General features: G+C 35.6%; 2 long non-coding RNA genes across 2 annotated transcripts; one reads left to right on the top strand and one right to left on the bottom strand.

Moving 5' to 3' along the window:
* The first annotated feature begins 7729 nt into the window (after positions 1 to 7729).
* Positions 7730 to 8947, top strand: LOC143630004 (uncharacterized). The gene is made up of 3 exons (XR_013153070.1): positions 7730 to 7880; positions 7977 to 8309; positions 8822 to 8947. It is a non-coding gene; the product is annotated as an uncharacterized LOC143630004 (long non-coding RNA).
* Positions 8948 to 11173: 2226 nt separating this feature from the next.
* LOC143630003 (uncharacterized) lies at positions 11174 to 12249 on the bottom strand. The gene is made up of 4 exons (XR_013153069.1): positions 11976 to 12249; positions 11679 to 11756; positions 11533 to 11590; positions 11174 to 11334 (listed from the first exon to the last, which is right to left on the bottom strand). It is a non-coding gene; the product is annotated as an uncharacterized LOC143630003 (long non-coding RNA).
* Positions 12250 to 16944: the final 4695 nt, after the last annotated feature.

Here is a 16944-nt window from a genome sequence, read left to right as displayed (position 1 = left end):
ACAAATGAACAACGCCGTTAACTTACCCCTCAGAAAGGGACAGAGGGTCCTCTTTGGGGTAACCCTCCGGCGTGAGAATAAGTATGTGTAGGAGAAGATAATAATGTGAGAGTAAGGGAATCTGGAGAGTATTGCTTAATAGCTGAATACTGTCTGATTGTGTGACTGTGTGTTTGTATGTAACTGACTGTGAGTGAATGTAATTCAATATGATTGAATGTGATATCACTGCCTGTAACTGTCAATGATTGAGTATGAATGTCCTCATCAAAGTGGAGTTGATGCTGTATTTATAGTGCTAGGGTTTCCACTGATTGGGCTCAGCCTCGTTGGCCTCCTCCAATCGCACTGCGCCACGTGTCCTCTGGGACACCTGGCGCTTTCTCGTTGGTTGTAATCACGTGGTAGCACATGTGTCATGCTGAGTTGTCGACCTTTCATTTGGCAGCTGTCAACATCAGCATATTCTTACTCCTTAAAAAGATACCTTCTGGAAGGTTGTCTGACGTGCACAATCAAGGTTGCCCTAATCCTGATTTGGATAAGGACGAGGTCGATTATGTGCATGTGTGATATGCGCCAATCCTGAGGATGCGCGAGGTCTTCTCTTTATTCTCACGCGCAGATGTTTCATGCGCAGATGTGATATGCACGAGCATGTGATATGCGCCGCGCGCTGATGCGCCGCGCGCATATGTGATGCGCGAGCATATGTGTGCCTGGGCATATGATGCTTGAGCATGTGTGGTGCCTGGCATATGATGCCTGAGCATGTTTGTATGCGCCATGCACATAGGTTTTGGCTTTGTGCCCTTTATAATGTCTTTATCTTGTGGGTTGACCCGCCTTGCTCGGTGTTGAGGCGGGTACATACCTCTTCACCAACATCATAGAATCTCACATGTTATTCTATATCAGTACTTCACATATTACTTTGAAATAGGACTAACTCAAAAATCTAGGGTGCAACTTCACAAGAAATCAATATTTTTTTTATTGAAACATCAAGATAAATAGTTGTGGATTAAGTTATGACAACAATATTATATACTTACCGTGTTATATAGAATATAACTTAACAATATTCTTATCATACTAACGTCCTAATACAGTAATACGAGGGTAACATTTTAAGGCGTCATCCGCAATAATTGTCGCGTATATATCCAACGACTATCACGTGGTCACGTCCACGATACTAAGGTCTAGTACATGTGCATCAAACATTTTATAGTGGACAAGACATGTTTCACCCAAAGACTTTTTTAAAGAAGTGATATTATATTGTTTTTTTCTATTTTCAATTTTCCAATTCATCCCACTTCTTTTTGTTTGAAGTGTCAAAAATGCACCCAACTAGCAACAAGATAAGACAACAAAAACTTTCCTTTTGTGAAAACCACTAAAAAAACATAAAAACATGAACAAAGTTATCCTTAAAACTTTATTATACTTTATTTGATTTAGTTTAGAAATGCTAGAAAATTTTAATTTATATGTTTACTTTATTTCTTTAATTATTGATCACTTTATTTAATTTAGGGTTATTATTGTATTAGATCGTTTGATTTTTGTAGCATTAAGATGACATGTTTGATCTCCTATCATGGATTTATTGTCCTAAATGGGGTTTGGTGTTGAATGGTAGTTTGAACTTTGAATTCAAATTCAACAACAATTTTGTTTCTTTCTTTGCTAATTACCTTATGCTCTTTCCACCATCTTAAACCATTAAAGTAACGAGATCCGGATGGAATCGGGTATAAACCGATCGAAAGATGAGCTTAGGGATCACCCTAGCTCAGATCTGGATCGAACGGGACGAAAAACGGTGAAAACGATGGTGAAACGAGCGAGATCTCGCTTTTCCGGCGAGATCCCGGTTTTCCGGTAATTACGGCGCCGGAAAAAACGTGTATGAGGATGTCAGAATATTCTGACCTAACCCTAGTTCGTTAGCGGTGACTTAACGAACTAGAAGGTAATTCGTTACTCCATTTCGTTAAGAGGAAATAACGAACTAGAAGCAGTTCGTTAAGCCATTCGTTAAGTAATTCGTTAACGGAGGAATAACGAATTAAGATTAATTCGTTATGCCCCTTCGTTAAGGAAAAGTAACGAAGAAGCTTCAATTCGTTAAGTAGTTCGATAAGGAAGAACTGACGAATGAACCCCTAATTCGTTAAAGGTTCAGTTCGTTAAGAAATAACGAATGAGCCTCCTTCGTTAACGAACGAGATAACGAAGTGGACTTTGAAAGAATGACAGAAGTGGTCCCTAGACTTAGAAAAAGAATGATATAATTACAAAATAGCCCTTGAACTTTATTAATTTATAGAAGATACCTTAAAGGATTGAGAGGTTAACAATAAAATCACGAAATCCTAATGGAAAATGTGTTAAGACAGTTAATGAAAATAAAATTTTTCCAAGCTGACCTGGCAGCTTAACCCCAGCCAGGGGCTCTGCCCCTTGGACCCCACTAGGGCCTGCCACCCCTAGAACCCCGCTGCCAGGGGCGCTTCCTCCGGACCCCCGTTCATTGGGGGTAATAATTAAACTAGAAACACGACATGGGTAGTGATAGTTAAATTGATACGTGTAATTGTTATACAGTTAGTCGTGCACAGCTCAAAAAAGGAATAACCATAAACGGTGAACGTAACCGAGTTCAGGTGAGTTTCTAGCCCCACTTCCTTGTTTTGTGTGCATACTCGATGTGATAGTTAATACACTTACCTTAAGTGGTAAGTGTATGTCTTGTATAATCCATGTTTGATGAATGCTTGACGGTGCGTGAACGATATTCGGATATTGCATGTACCTCCAGGGGGTAGTTAAAGATATGATTGATATATATTTGAAGTATGGATGATGTATGTATGTTATGTTGATAGTACATGAACGATATTCGGATATTGCATGTACTGCCAAGGGTTAATTTAAAGAGATGATTGATATATATATAATGTATGAGTGACGTATGAACGTACAGAAGTTATAATTATGAATAGGGAACCGACCCTAATAATGTCGGCAAATGTAGGGAACCAACCCTAATAATGTCGGCGAATGTATGGAACCGACACTAATAATGTCGGCGAATGTAGGGAACCGACCCTAATAATGTCGGCGAATGTTATAGGGCGAAATGCTCTTTAAAACGTATATGTATGAATGAAAGTATGTATGTAAGTATGAAAGAGAGAATGAAAGTACGTGGGTATGTAAGTATGTAAATAAATATGAAGGTATGTACCTTCGGGTACATATGTAAGCATGTGAATGTATCGTATGTCGTCTGATTAACTAGAACTCACTCAGCGTAGCTGACTTTTAGTATGCACGCAGGTTAATCGACTGAGACAGCTGGTATGAGGAAGACACATGGCAGGAATTGGAAGAGACTGGCATCTGAAGATTTGTCATGATGTTTTGATATTATGTTTTATGTATGTTTTAAAAAGACAAGTTATGAATATTTGTAATGAATGGTTGACTATTATTATTATTATTCCGCGAAAGTTTTAATTAACTCTAATGTTCAGAACTGTGTTTATGAGTAAATCCAACGTTAAAGTGAGGCACCGGTGACAGGACCTTGCACCATATTTTGATAAGCTCGGGTCAAATCGTTCACGGGTAATGGTTGGACATGGTTAGGGTCTTTTTCTCTTCCTTTGTCGCAAAACAAGGTAATAAGTATTGATGACGTGTTAGTTTAACTATAGAAAAGATTGTTCATTTGTACTGGGATTTAAATCCTGACATGTAACGAAGAAGGGAAAGAGAAAGAGGAGATTAACATTAAATTTAACTTTTTAGAAGAGGGTAATATCAAATGAAATTAGTGTATTAACTTTCAGTTGTTCATTTACATGTTGAAAGAACTTTTATTCCTTCTTAGAATTAAACTATTGTACAAAACCCGTGTGTTGCGGATTTTTGAATAGGTTAATTGAAACGTAGATAAATTTTAACGTGTCACACCTGTTTATTTGAAATTTTATAAAAGTTGTATAGGGTAAGAAACAAAATATGTTATATCGATCAAAGACCATAATTATACCGACATCGATTTTGATAATAGCGATACGTTACAACAAAAAAAATACATTATTCTGAAAAACAACTTTGTTCGTAACGTTGCTAGCCATTGTTTGATAAAAAAAGTTTATTTACAATATATTAATATACAAAAGTTGTCTCATGCAAAATAATCTCACTAATGGCTATGACTATACCGATACCAATGCTGGTAGTGTAATTTGGTTGGGATTGATGTCGTTCGTCATAGTACAGACACATGATACAATTTACGACACCAACAAAATACCCTATTTTGAATATAACTTGGTTCGTATCGGTTATATTCGTTGTAGTACCATCACGTGCTATAACAATCAAAAGAGAAAGCTCAAAATATAATGTCGTTATATGACAAAAAAATATATCGGCAGGTGTTTTGATTGAAAACTTTAGATAATACCGATATTCGTTGGAACCAGTTCGGCTAGCCACGATACTAATACCGACACTAGCGAATACCGGTTCCAATAATACCTATATTGCTACCAATGCTGTTCATTGGTTAACTCGAATGAGGAGTTCAATTAGTATTGGTTTAGTTCGTTATGGGACGACACTACTATAGCAACCAAAGAAAAAACCTAAAAAATAAAGTCGTTATATTATAAGAAGGATATCGACACATATCTTACGTTGATTAGAGACCACATAAACGAATAGCGGCACTAGTTCTGATAATACCGATGTCGTTATTGAGGTTGTTCGGTGGGAATTGGTTCGGTTCTTCATGATACCCATGAGGTATCGACACTAATGTATACAACATTGGTTCCGACCGGTACCGATGTTGTTCAGTTAAAACCGGTTTAGTTTTTCATAGTACCGGTACGATATGGGTATTCATATAGCTTACGATACAGAAAATGTACTCTTTTTGTAATACAACTCCGTGTTTTCACAACATTTATACCATAATGTCAAGAAAAAAAATTAAACACACCCATTTATTAGCTTTTTTAAAAAGTTTAATGAAAACATGATATCATGATTAAGTTTTAATTTCACCTTATTCCATAAATCGTATAGATTTTTATCTAATTTAATTTTCATTAGTTATGGGTTCAAATCTTGTCTACTTAAATTTTTTTTAAATGGTATTTTTTCTTCTAGTAACACTTCTTTTTTGGGGGTAGAACGCAAATAAGGGATATGATATAATCAGTAAATCACTACATTATGATGACTAACTATACCATTGTTTTAATCATTTTCATTTCTAATTTTAGATTTGACAATGAAATAAATGACTTCATGTTGGGTGGATAGCGCGCACTAAACCCGCATCTTCACCTTGGTAAAGGGAAAATTTACCATTCGACTATATCCATTTTTTACCCTTCAACTTCTTTCGATCCTCTTTAAGCAAGAAGTACGATCTGAATGCATGGGTTAAGCAAATAGATTTCTTCAACGGTAGATTCCACTTCATTCGCTTGTACTATGCTCTACTTGCTCTAAGACCCAACATTCTAGGAGTAACCTACACTCGCCCACACCCTTTCATCTGATAGAGAATTTGAATTTAGTGATTTAGAAGCATAAATTTACCGCTAGGAGAGGGAAAAAGCAAGCCTATATTATGGATTGGATACTGTGCGAATTGGCCAACCGGAATATTAAATAGGAAACACTCTCCTTTCGTAGCTCTCGGAGCCTATTCTATTCATTACAGGAGAAAGTTATTACTTCGGTTGCCTCGTCTTTGCAATCAGTGCCCCCCCTTCTCCCCATCTCTAGACTAGGTAGATTCTTTTGATTCTTCAATGAAGGTGCAACATGATAAATGATATTCGCTCTTCTCGCTCTGTCTGCCTAATGCCTTATTTGAATAGGTCAATACCATTCTTCTCTTGAAGGCAAGGCAATATATTCATCTTCTCCTTGGATTTTGAATGGAATGAGGTAGGGTAGCCAAAGCCCTAAGCAAAGAAATATGACAATCCTTCGCAAGTAATGCATAAGCAAGATCACGACTAGAGGGACTGACACTCGTATAGCTTGCAATACGAAAAGTCAAAAAATGTACTCATTTTATTTTTTCTTTGTTTTTTTAACACAACTCCGTTTTCAACTACATTTATGCTAGAATGTCGCGAAAAAAAAAAAATTTAAATACACCTACGTATTATTTTTTTAAAAAAGGGTTAATGAAAACAGGTTATCATGATTAAATTAAACTGAATGAAAATTTAATTAGATAATAATCTAAAAAATTTATGGAATGAGGGCGAAAGTAAAACTTAAAAAGAAAATAGTTGCCGTCAAAGAGACCTCCACTATTAGAAATTTTATTTTCTAACGCAAATTTATAAACATGCATTTATATCACAAATAAGCAGCAACATTAATTAGAAAGATGGGCCAACAAAAATGAACGAAAGTAAGCGTAACATGTCCATAAAAGTTTCAAGCCCATTAGTGAAAATATAAAAATGATAGTGATGGCCCTTTTCATTTTTTAAGAACCAGGTTTTCCGAAGAATCGAATCTGGGTAGGGAACCGGGTCCGGTTCCAGGTAGTTTTGGGTTTTTGACAGGTTTGGCTAGTTTCTTCTATCGGTTTTGGCCAATTCAGGTATCCGGTGGTTAGGGTACGCCGATCAGGTCCGGAACCAGGTTTTTGTAATTCATACCGAAATGCATGTTTAGTATAAGTATAATTTAATTGATTCACTATTGACTATAATTTCATCCCTATTTAAACTGGATTTAAACCAATGTCTAGATTGGCCGGTTCAGTTTTTAAATATGTAAGATGATAATGATATCTTCTTCGATCTTGACTAGTTTGCCTAATTCACTTTTTGTTTTAAACTATTTAGTCCACATGTAAATTGCATATTTGTAATTGGTGTCCGACTCTTGAAAATAAGTTGTTGTGTCTTTGGTGCTTTGCACATTTTGTGAATCCACTTAATACTCACCCCCCAACATTCGCTTTTTTAAGTTTGCCTTGAGGTTTGAAGTTTTTCTCATATTGTGAATCTATGTTTATAAAATGCCGACTTCTACAACACACTGACGTAAGCCTTAAATACGGTAGAATAAGTATTTTAGAAGGTTAACTATCACCGGAAAACTCATCAATTAATATAAAACAACTAAAATTAAGCTGTAAGCTACACATGAAGAATCATAATGCATAACATAATGTTTTACTCCATTATTAACTCTAAATTATTCTAGGCATAAAAGGACATGCACGATAAAATAATAATAACAGTTAAACTCTAGATCGTAACAAAAATACGACATGTTCACAGTATATCTGTTTTAATGATCTTTTATTTGAACAACTTTTACTTTTACAAATTACAAAATTATATATTTATATATATACAATTTTGGGTGAAAGTAGCATCACTGTTTTGTACGTTATGCTGTGTTTGTTGTAACCCTTTCTTTGGCTTTCGGCGCATATTCGATCCTTCTTGTCTGTCTGTTTGGTTTTTTGTTGTGGTCCACCTAACATACACGCGTCCATTGGTGGGTAACACCATCTGTCTTACTCATCTACTCATCAATGATTTACTATTACATCTACCCACCGCCTAATCCACCACCAAACTCGACAGCAGAGGTGGCTAAGACATCGTCTTCATGACCATCTCCATTCAACTTATCTCTCTATGGTTTAGGGCTCCGATAGCCGGTAGCGATGGTTCAAACACGACGCTGCAAGCCTCGCGAGGTAGCAACGGCGAGGGTAGATGCTCTATTACGCTGTCATTCGATTGCTCTCTGCTGATTGTCTGTTTGCATCTACTCTCTCCACATCCATGTTGCATTTGGTGTCTTCTCAGTTGCTATTCGATATGCGTCTTGCTTATTTGATTCGCATCTGACTTTTATTTACCTTTTTGTTTGGCATCTTTCTTTGAATCCAGTCGTTCGTGCATCTCTGCTATGTGGCAATCGACCGACCTTTGGCTATGTTTCACCAAATTCCATGTGCATCAAGTCAGATTGAAGAAATGTTATCCAGAAAGGTATTCAAATTATAATTTCACTCATAAATGCAAATGTTGGGTCAAAATTGCTATATGGATTGAAGGCCAATGCATCTTATTTACTTCAAATAATTAGTTTGACCTAATGTACAAGTTATTCAAATTTCTCACGGGTTATCTTAAAGTTATTATCTGGGCTCGCATTCAAGAGGTATTCAACTTTTATGCTCACCATGCATGTGTGTTGTGTCCAAGTATATGTCAAAATTGGTCCATTTTAATAGGTTCTTATAAAAAGGAAACATTGAGTATAGTACTGAAAGCTACTTTTTGGAAATCAAATGTTGTCCATTGATTTTAGTGATACATATTACATCTTTGATTTTATTGTCCTAATTTGGTTTTTTTTGTAGGTGCCCTGCTTAATATTTGTATTCTTCATATACAATGGCTGCAAAAGTGCTTAGTTCTTGAAAACTTTTAAAAGGTCACAAGAATCTGTGTTCTATGTTAGTCAAGTTTTTTCCTTCCATTTACTAAATTTTTTTATTAATTTTTACAGAGTGCTCTTTATGGGAAATTGATAACCTTTACCTTTCCTAAATCTTTAGCCTTCTTTCATCCCAAATATTCATATCCTCCTTGCTTAGCCTTTCTTCTCTGTTCATTTCTGGTTCTCTACTTTACTTTGCATGTGTATTTTCTTCCTTAAGGTTATATTTTTGAATGACATTCGTAATCGGCTTTTGGCACAGGGAGGGGGCAATGACGTTTTTTATTAGAGTCGTGCGGAGATTTCGGATTCAATGAGTGTTGCTTTAGGTATGCAGTTTTTGGTTGTTTTGTTCTATTTATTTGTTCAACTTTGTAGGTTATGTTAATTTATTTTGTTTAATTTATGTAAAACTGTTTTGGAGCATCTAATTTGTGTTGTTATACTTGAAAGCAGAGGACACATGATCTACGCACCACATCAGTGGCAAACACTGCTATTCTAATTAAAACACCAGCCTAGCCAAAGACAACATAATATGTCGACAGGTAGCTTTTAACATGCATAGTAACCACCTAAAATAAAACCTAACACCAGACAAATACTGGCTCCCAGATAATGAAACAATGGGGTAAAAAGCAAAAGGCATAGGGCAGTCTTTGGAAGTTTTTGAAGAAAAGGGGCATAGCAGCAAGCGTAGCAAGTATTTTGTAATCAAAGTTATGGTTAGTTTGGGAAAAAAGGGAAGCATATGCTAACTTACAACCAAAACAAAGGGATAGAACTATAATCACGGCGGCACAAATGATAGGGTTTGTGGTGATGAAGCATACAGGGTGGTTTCGTTTTTGTATAAAAGTCTCGAACGTGAAATTAATGACCGGTTTTGTGGTGAGGTTTGGGCGTTAGTTTTTTAATGGTTTTACACCTAACTGGTTAGTTTTATTAACAATTTGACGTCCCGCCGCAACGCCGTCGGGTGTAAATACTAGTATATATACAAATAGCAACTTATGTATGCATCATAAGTTGTATTTTGTGTTTTAAAGTTGTACCCATTTTTTGTTTTTATTTTCCCTTTTTCTTTTCATTTATGTTTTTACTTTTTAACCCAAAACTTTAACATCTTTTATAATATAACTTCAACATTTTTTTTACTTTCAACTTTTACTTTTTATTTTATACAAGGCTTGATGCAAAACTACTATCAAGCCGAAGTTCTCACTGGAAGCAACCTCTATTCCTAAAGGGTAGGGGTAAAGACTGTCTACATATTACCCTCCTCAGACCCTACAATAGCTTTGCTATTAGTGATATATGCTGAGTATGATGATGAATTTTTAATTTTGTGTTTCAATCTATATTTTGCGAGTTAACACGTTGCAATCTGCGTGTGTGGTTCAACATTTCTACGCATATATTTCCCTGTTTAGCGGCCCCGTCGCAACACGTGGGTTCTTGATTGACTTAGTTATTGTTTTCAGTCTTTTACTTTTAACTTGCATGGTTCAACGTTTTACGTCTACTTTTCGTTCGGTTTCATATTTTCATTTTTTTATTTTTATTTTTTATACGAGTTTCTTTTTTGTGGTCGCTGATGGTGTGTTGCATAGACGCTAATTGGTATGATTTTATGCTGCCGCGATAACGCCGGAGCTTTATGCTAGTTCTTAGATAAAATTCATTATATAATTAGATAAGACCTCCATAATACACTTCCCAATACAAGTTTTTACCAAACAAATGTTGAAATGAGATGAATATGGGCTCACTTTTTTAACTATTGTTATATATATTAATTGGTAGAATATTTTGTAAGGCAGTACGTAGTAATGACCGACTAAGGGTTGTTGGGGGTGATAACATCGCTCCCCGGGTTATAAAAGGGGTGATTTTGGGTGGGGCGACATGCAGTTGTCGTCTGTGCTTTTGTTTTATTATTATTATTATAATATCATTATATGTTTGTGTATGATATATATATATATATATATGATTGATTTCTTTTAAGAACCGTTTTGAGTTTTAAAAACTCGAAAGTACTCAACGTAACAATTTTTCTTTTTTGAATTTTTTTTACACATGTAATACGTAAGTGTAAGTAATGTACAAAAAATTACAATATTTTTTACACACCGAATCGACTTATTACACATGTGTAACTAACATTTAAACTTGTGTAATCATCAAAAATATTTATTCTATTTCCTGATTCATTTTTTAATTAAATTTAATCTCAGCCACATATTTCATATCATTTACATATCATTTAATTAAATGTGTGGTTTAAAATTGAGTTCTTAAAGTTCTTATAACTCATCAAGTTCTCAAAATATTCCTCCTATATATATATATATACTAGTTTTATACCCGTCCAATGGACGGGGTATTTTAATGTTATAATGGCAGTAGTTTTTTTTCTTCGCATTCTAAACAATATATTGTTTTATAAAAAGTTATATTTACGTAGATTATATAAATGAAAGTTATGAACATTTCTAAAGGAAAAAAATAAATTAAGCAAAAGTCACCTAGTTCAAAATAAAATCAGTTTGAAATGTGATTAAGCAAAAAGAATAGATCCATAATCAAAAGATATACTCAGAAATAGCTTCATTATCTAGACGACAAATAGTTGCTACTACAATTTAGATCTTTCATCTATATGGGAGAGAAGTTCAGAAAACAAAAAACAACTCTTTCATCTATTTGGGAGAAAAGAAGTTCAGCTAATCCCAAGCTTTAACCAATGTTTTTTCTTAACGAACCCAATCTGTATTGGCTTTCATTCAAATTCATCATCTGCATAAATTAATAATAAAAAAATCAACATGAGCAGAACAAAAATCTAAAACCCCCAAATCATGAAGATATTATTCATACATTAGAAATAAATGGATAGATATATGAGCTGCCCAATTAGACAAACAAATTCTTATTTCATCAATGAAACCATCATGCAATTTTAGAAGAAAGATAACATGTTAGGACCTTTATTACACAATAGAAGTTTAGTCATCAGCTACAGCCTACACACATTTAGAAAAATCGCCATGTCCTATATTGCGGTTAATAACTTAATTAATCTAAACTAAAAAATCATTCAAAATTCAGAAACAAAAAAAAAATGTGATGTCTTTACTCACTTCATTGTCTCATCAGGACAGGAAGATGCCTTTGTTCGATAACCTAGCTTTCTCACTTCCATCCAAAATCGCAGACTTCTGCACATGATACACACAATTTAGCTTTTAATATTTGAACAATCGACACAATTTTTTTTTGAATCAATCCACCTGCTAATCATTTTTTTAAACCAATCCATGTCCTACAATAGTGGCACCCACATCTAAACAACCTCTGATTCATTTGATTATACTAAAGTATAGAAAGTTAAACAAAATCATATAAAAAGTAAATAGAGCAATGACATTATCACTTACCAACATTCAGATTGCTATTGCTGAGATGAAGATACTTGTTGATTCCAAACTGAAACTAAGCCAGATGCCCCAGCACGTCCCATTTTCTATTCCCGCATAACTCTTGCACTACTTACCAACATCCAAAATGAAATCATTAAAAATATATTACAAATGTACATTATTCAAAGTGTAGTAAGTATGGTAAACGGAAAAGGCAAAAACACTATATGGCATCGATAACTACAGGACCAAGATCACCAACAAATATGTTTAAGTGACCTACACAATCAAGATAGAGGTATCATGAACAAATGAAATTATTGAGTTATAAGCTAATATTAGTTTATTACATTAATAAACCTGATGTATTGTTTCGGTCAAAATTTAACAACTAACTTTTGATCAAATTAGTGCGTGAGGCTAGGTGCTTAATGGTAAAAAGATCGAACATAAAGATATGATTACGAGGGAAAAAACCCTTGATTATAATAGTCTTCGTTTCGGTCAAGAGTTTACAACTTAATCCTTAGTCGAATTTGCTTCGGTTAAGGATTATGAACGTAACTTTTTGTTGAATTAACGCTTGATTATTATGATCGCCGGCACAAAAAACCCCCGGACAGTGAAAACTATCACCGTCAATATTATTAATAATGAAATCGGTGAATACAAAGTGTTGGAGCTGATAAGTGATCGTGAACTAAGTGATACAATGAGTACTAGTAGCTAACAAGTGAGTTGTGTGTGACCTAACAATACTATCAGCTCATATTTATAATAAGAAGATTACAACTGTTATTCCGATTATTCCGGAAACCCTAGACTAAGTCTTCATTGCTGCCCACGTTTGAGTTGACGAAGTTCAAGTAGCATTCCGTTGCAATCCACGTTCTTATAAACATATTTAACTCGTGCTCTTATCTGCAAAACAGATAAAAATAATATAGGACGAAATATTATCCTCAAGATATTGACACTGGAAGGATAGCTCAGAATCCCTAACTAACTCTCCGAGTATCCCGGAACCGAAAGAGTCTTCTAATATAGCCGTTGAGGAACTCTTCTTTTAAGTCTATCCACGTTCTTCAATGTTCATTCCACGTCTTTGGCCGATTCTTTTGGGAGTTACTCATCAAATGTGGTCCCACACATGTTAATATTAACTATAAGTGCGAGATTTCAGCATAATAGTCAATTGTTGACCATTAACCATTACTTGGCCTTTAATACCAGCAGTTATAACCCATTCCACACTCTTTATGTAACCACCAACCGTGTATTTCGCATATATTAAATCAACAATCAATATCTGCAATTATAAATCAACACCAAGAGAGAAATATCTATTTATTAGCACTAATACTCAGGATACTAAACTTATTCAAGAATCCTGAACATATTCGGAATCCTGAGCATAGATCCGATTATAAAATTTGGGCCCTAACAATTGTCCCCAAAATTTGACAGCTGTTTTTACCAATTTCAGCTGTTAAATTTTCTAATGATAAACGGTTTTTCATGTAGCATCAAAATTTTATGATTTAGCACCGACTAAAGTTGACAATATTACGGGAATAAATCAGTCCTTCGAAATCCCTGTTCCCGTTATTAGAAAAAAATTTAAGTTTGTTAGAAATGAAAAATTTCTTAGTAATAGTTTAAGTTTTATCAATAAACCAATATCAAGTCATAAACTTTAAATAATACTTGCAAATAGTAAATCATACCAGAACCGCGTATCAATTAACCTGGAAATTGTCTAGACCGTCTTATCCTTGTAATAAGATCATTGTTTAGAGTATTCTTCTAATCCTGGGGATATGGCAATAGAATTGTGACACGAGCATTACCCTGAAAAATATTGTTAGAAATTCTGGCGACAAGGCCTAAATAAACTACAAGGCCTAAATAAACTAGCGACAAGGCTCTTAAGAAGAGATGAAAAATCTCTTAAAACATAAGTATGAACTGGCGACGAGGCCCTTTAGAAGAGATGTAAATCTCTTTAACCTTAAATTATGGCACGTCTACCATAAACTTGTGATTCAAACCAATAGCCCAGGATAACGAGGTAACAAGTCACTATATTTCATGTGCTGGCCCCGCCTCTCAAACTAAGGCCGAATAAATCGTGCGCTACAGGCGTCTTAAGAAGAGATGAAGATCCCTTAAACCTCAAGATTCAAACCAATAGCCGAGGATAACGAGGTAACAAGTCACTATATTTCATGTGCTGGCCCCGCCTCTCAAACTAAGGCTGAATAAACGTGCTCTACAATCGACTTAAGAAGAGATGAAAATCCCTTAAACCTTAGAAGAGGTGAAAACCTCTTATACCTTAAGGATAAGCTGGCGACGAGGCCTTTAGATACTGGCGACAAAGGCCTTGTTAACTTTATTCCATATGAGAATCCCTCATATCTACAAAACAGTCAACTCTCAGTGAGGGGTGGGTGTTAAACTTGCTAACACCCCTCCGATGCTTAAGTCAGTACCATGTTTGAAGAATAATAATATTAAAAATGAATAAAAGTTTAAGTTAAGTACATACCTTGACTGTTTAGTATAACAGTTATCTTTGGGATAGAATCTTACATGAAATATTTTTTGAGATGTATAGCATTCCAAGCCCTTGGTAGTAAGTCACCATCCAAAGTAGATAATTTGTATGCCCCCTTTCCTGCTTCTGAATCGATCAGGTAAGGACCTTCCCACTTTGGTGCGAGCTTCCCATCCGTAGGATTGGTAGTATTTTGAAAAGCTTTCCGGAGAACCAAATCCCCTTCTTGAAACCTTCGAACTCTGATATTCTTGTTGTAGGGCTTTGCTATCTTCTGTTGATTAGAAGCCATTCTGATCTTTGCCAAACCCCGGAGTTCTTCTACCGCATCTAGGTCTTCAAGTAGACTTCGAGTGTTATCTTTGGGATTTTGATGAGTGACTCTGGCCGTTGGGATAACTGCTTCAGCTCCAAACACTAATGAGAAAGGAGTCTGACCAGTAGCATTCTTCGAAGTGGTTCTATCTGCCTAAAGAACGAAAGGAAGTTCTTCGGCCCATTTTCCTTTCTTAGACCCCAACTTTTTCTTCAGGTTATTGATGATGATTTTGTTGCTTGATTCGGCCTGTCCATTAGCTTGAGGGTGGACAAGTGTTGATGTGATCATCTTGATTCCCCAACTGGCACAGAAGTTAGTTGTTCTCTTGCCAATGAATTGCGAACCATTGTCACATACCATCTCTGCCGGGATCCCAAATCTTGTCAGGATATTACGCTTGATGAATGAGATAACTTCTTTCTCTCTGACTTGAACAAAGGCTTCCGCTTCGATCCACTTCGAGAAATAATCTGTCATAGCCAACATAAAGACTTTTCCTCCTGGACCTCTTGGTAATTGCCCAACGATATCCATCCCCCACTTCATGAAAGGCCAATGGGATATAATAGGATATAATGGTTCTGCTGGCTGGTGCAAAATGTTGTCATGTCTCTGGCATGCATCACATTTCTAAGAATAATTCATAGCATCCTTCTTCATCGTTGGCTAAAAATACCCCGTCCTCAGGATTTTGGAGAATAGTGCCCTGCCCCCAGTGTGGTTTCCACAATCTCCATCATGGATATCTTGAAGAACTTCTTGAGCTTCTGGCTTCTCCAAGCACCTAAGATATGGTCCTGCAAGAGATTTTCTGTATAATATATCATTCATTATAGTATATGGGATTACCTTTGTGCGAAAAGCTCTTGAATTTTCATCCTTGGGGATAACTCCATCCTGAATATATTTTCTGATTGGGATAATCCAAGAATCTTCATTATCCTCAGGATTCTTGACTCCCACATCTTCGTCATCTTTTGATATTTCATTGACACCTTGCTCTTCTATTGCTGGGCTCAGGATGTGTACGATAGGGATCTTGACACCTTCTGGTATCCTGAAGGATGAAGCTAAATATGCCAGGGCATCTGCTTCAACATTCTCTTCCCTAGGTACCTGCGAAATATCAAATATTTCGAAACACTTTGCTAGTTTTTTTACTAGCTCTAGATATTTCATTAGTCTTTCTCCTCTAATAGTATATGAACCATTAAAATGATTAGTTAATAATAATGAATCAACATGTACTTGAATAAACCTGATTTTCATGTCGATTGCTAGTTGTAATCTTGCTATCAAAGCATCATATTCTGCCTCATTATTTGTGGCTTGAAATCCGCAGGATATGGATTGAGGTCTAATGTCCCCCTGTGGCGATTTCAGCAGAATCCCGAGACTTGTTCCTCTAACATTTGAAGCACCATCAGTGTATAGAGTCCACTTATCTTTTGTTTCTTCAAGTTGTTGGACTTCCAAGTCTGCCTTTTCTTTAAGCTCACTGGTGAAATTAGCCACAAAATCTGCTAATGCCTGGGATTTGATTGCAGTCCTAGGTTCATATGTTATATCATATGCACTCAGCTTTACTGCCCATTTTGCCATTCTACCTGACATTTCTGGTTTTCTCAAAACAGATTTAATAGGATAGTTAGTTTTAACACATATAGGGTGAGTTTCAAAATAATGTCTAAGTTTAGTAGATGCCATAATAAGGGCTAAAATTAATTTCTCAAGATAAGAATATCTGGTTTTAGCATCCAAAAGACTTTTACTTACATAATATATGGGGTGTTGCTGACCTTCGAGATCCTTAGCCAAAACTGCACTTATAGCATTATTTGATACAGCAAGATATAGAGATAGAGATTCACCTTCCTCGGGTTTTACCAGTAGAGGAGCAGAAGAAAGATAAGCTTTTAAGGATGCTAAAGCTTCCTCATGCTTACTGGTCCACTCGAACCTTTTGTTTTTCTTCAGGATATCATAAAATTCTTTGCATTTTTCTGAGGATTTGGATATGAATCTGTTGAGCGCTGCTATCCTGCCGGTCAGCCTTTGAACATCCTTGACTGATTCTGGGGATTCCAGATTCAGGATAGCTTGTATCT

The sequence above is a fragment of the Bidens hawaiensis genome, unplaced genomic scaffold, assembly GCF_021521415.1.
Source record: "Bidens hawaiensis isolate Kalapana, Puna unplaced genomic scaffold, B.hawaiensis_p1.1 tig00005502_1, whole genome shotgun sequence".
NCBI classification, from domain to species: domain Eukaryota; kingdom Viridiplantae; phylum Streptophyta; class Magnoliopsida; order Asterales; family Asteraceae; genus Bidens; species Bidens hawaiensis.
This window is presented reverse-complemented; position numbering and strand designations above follow the sequence as displayed.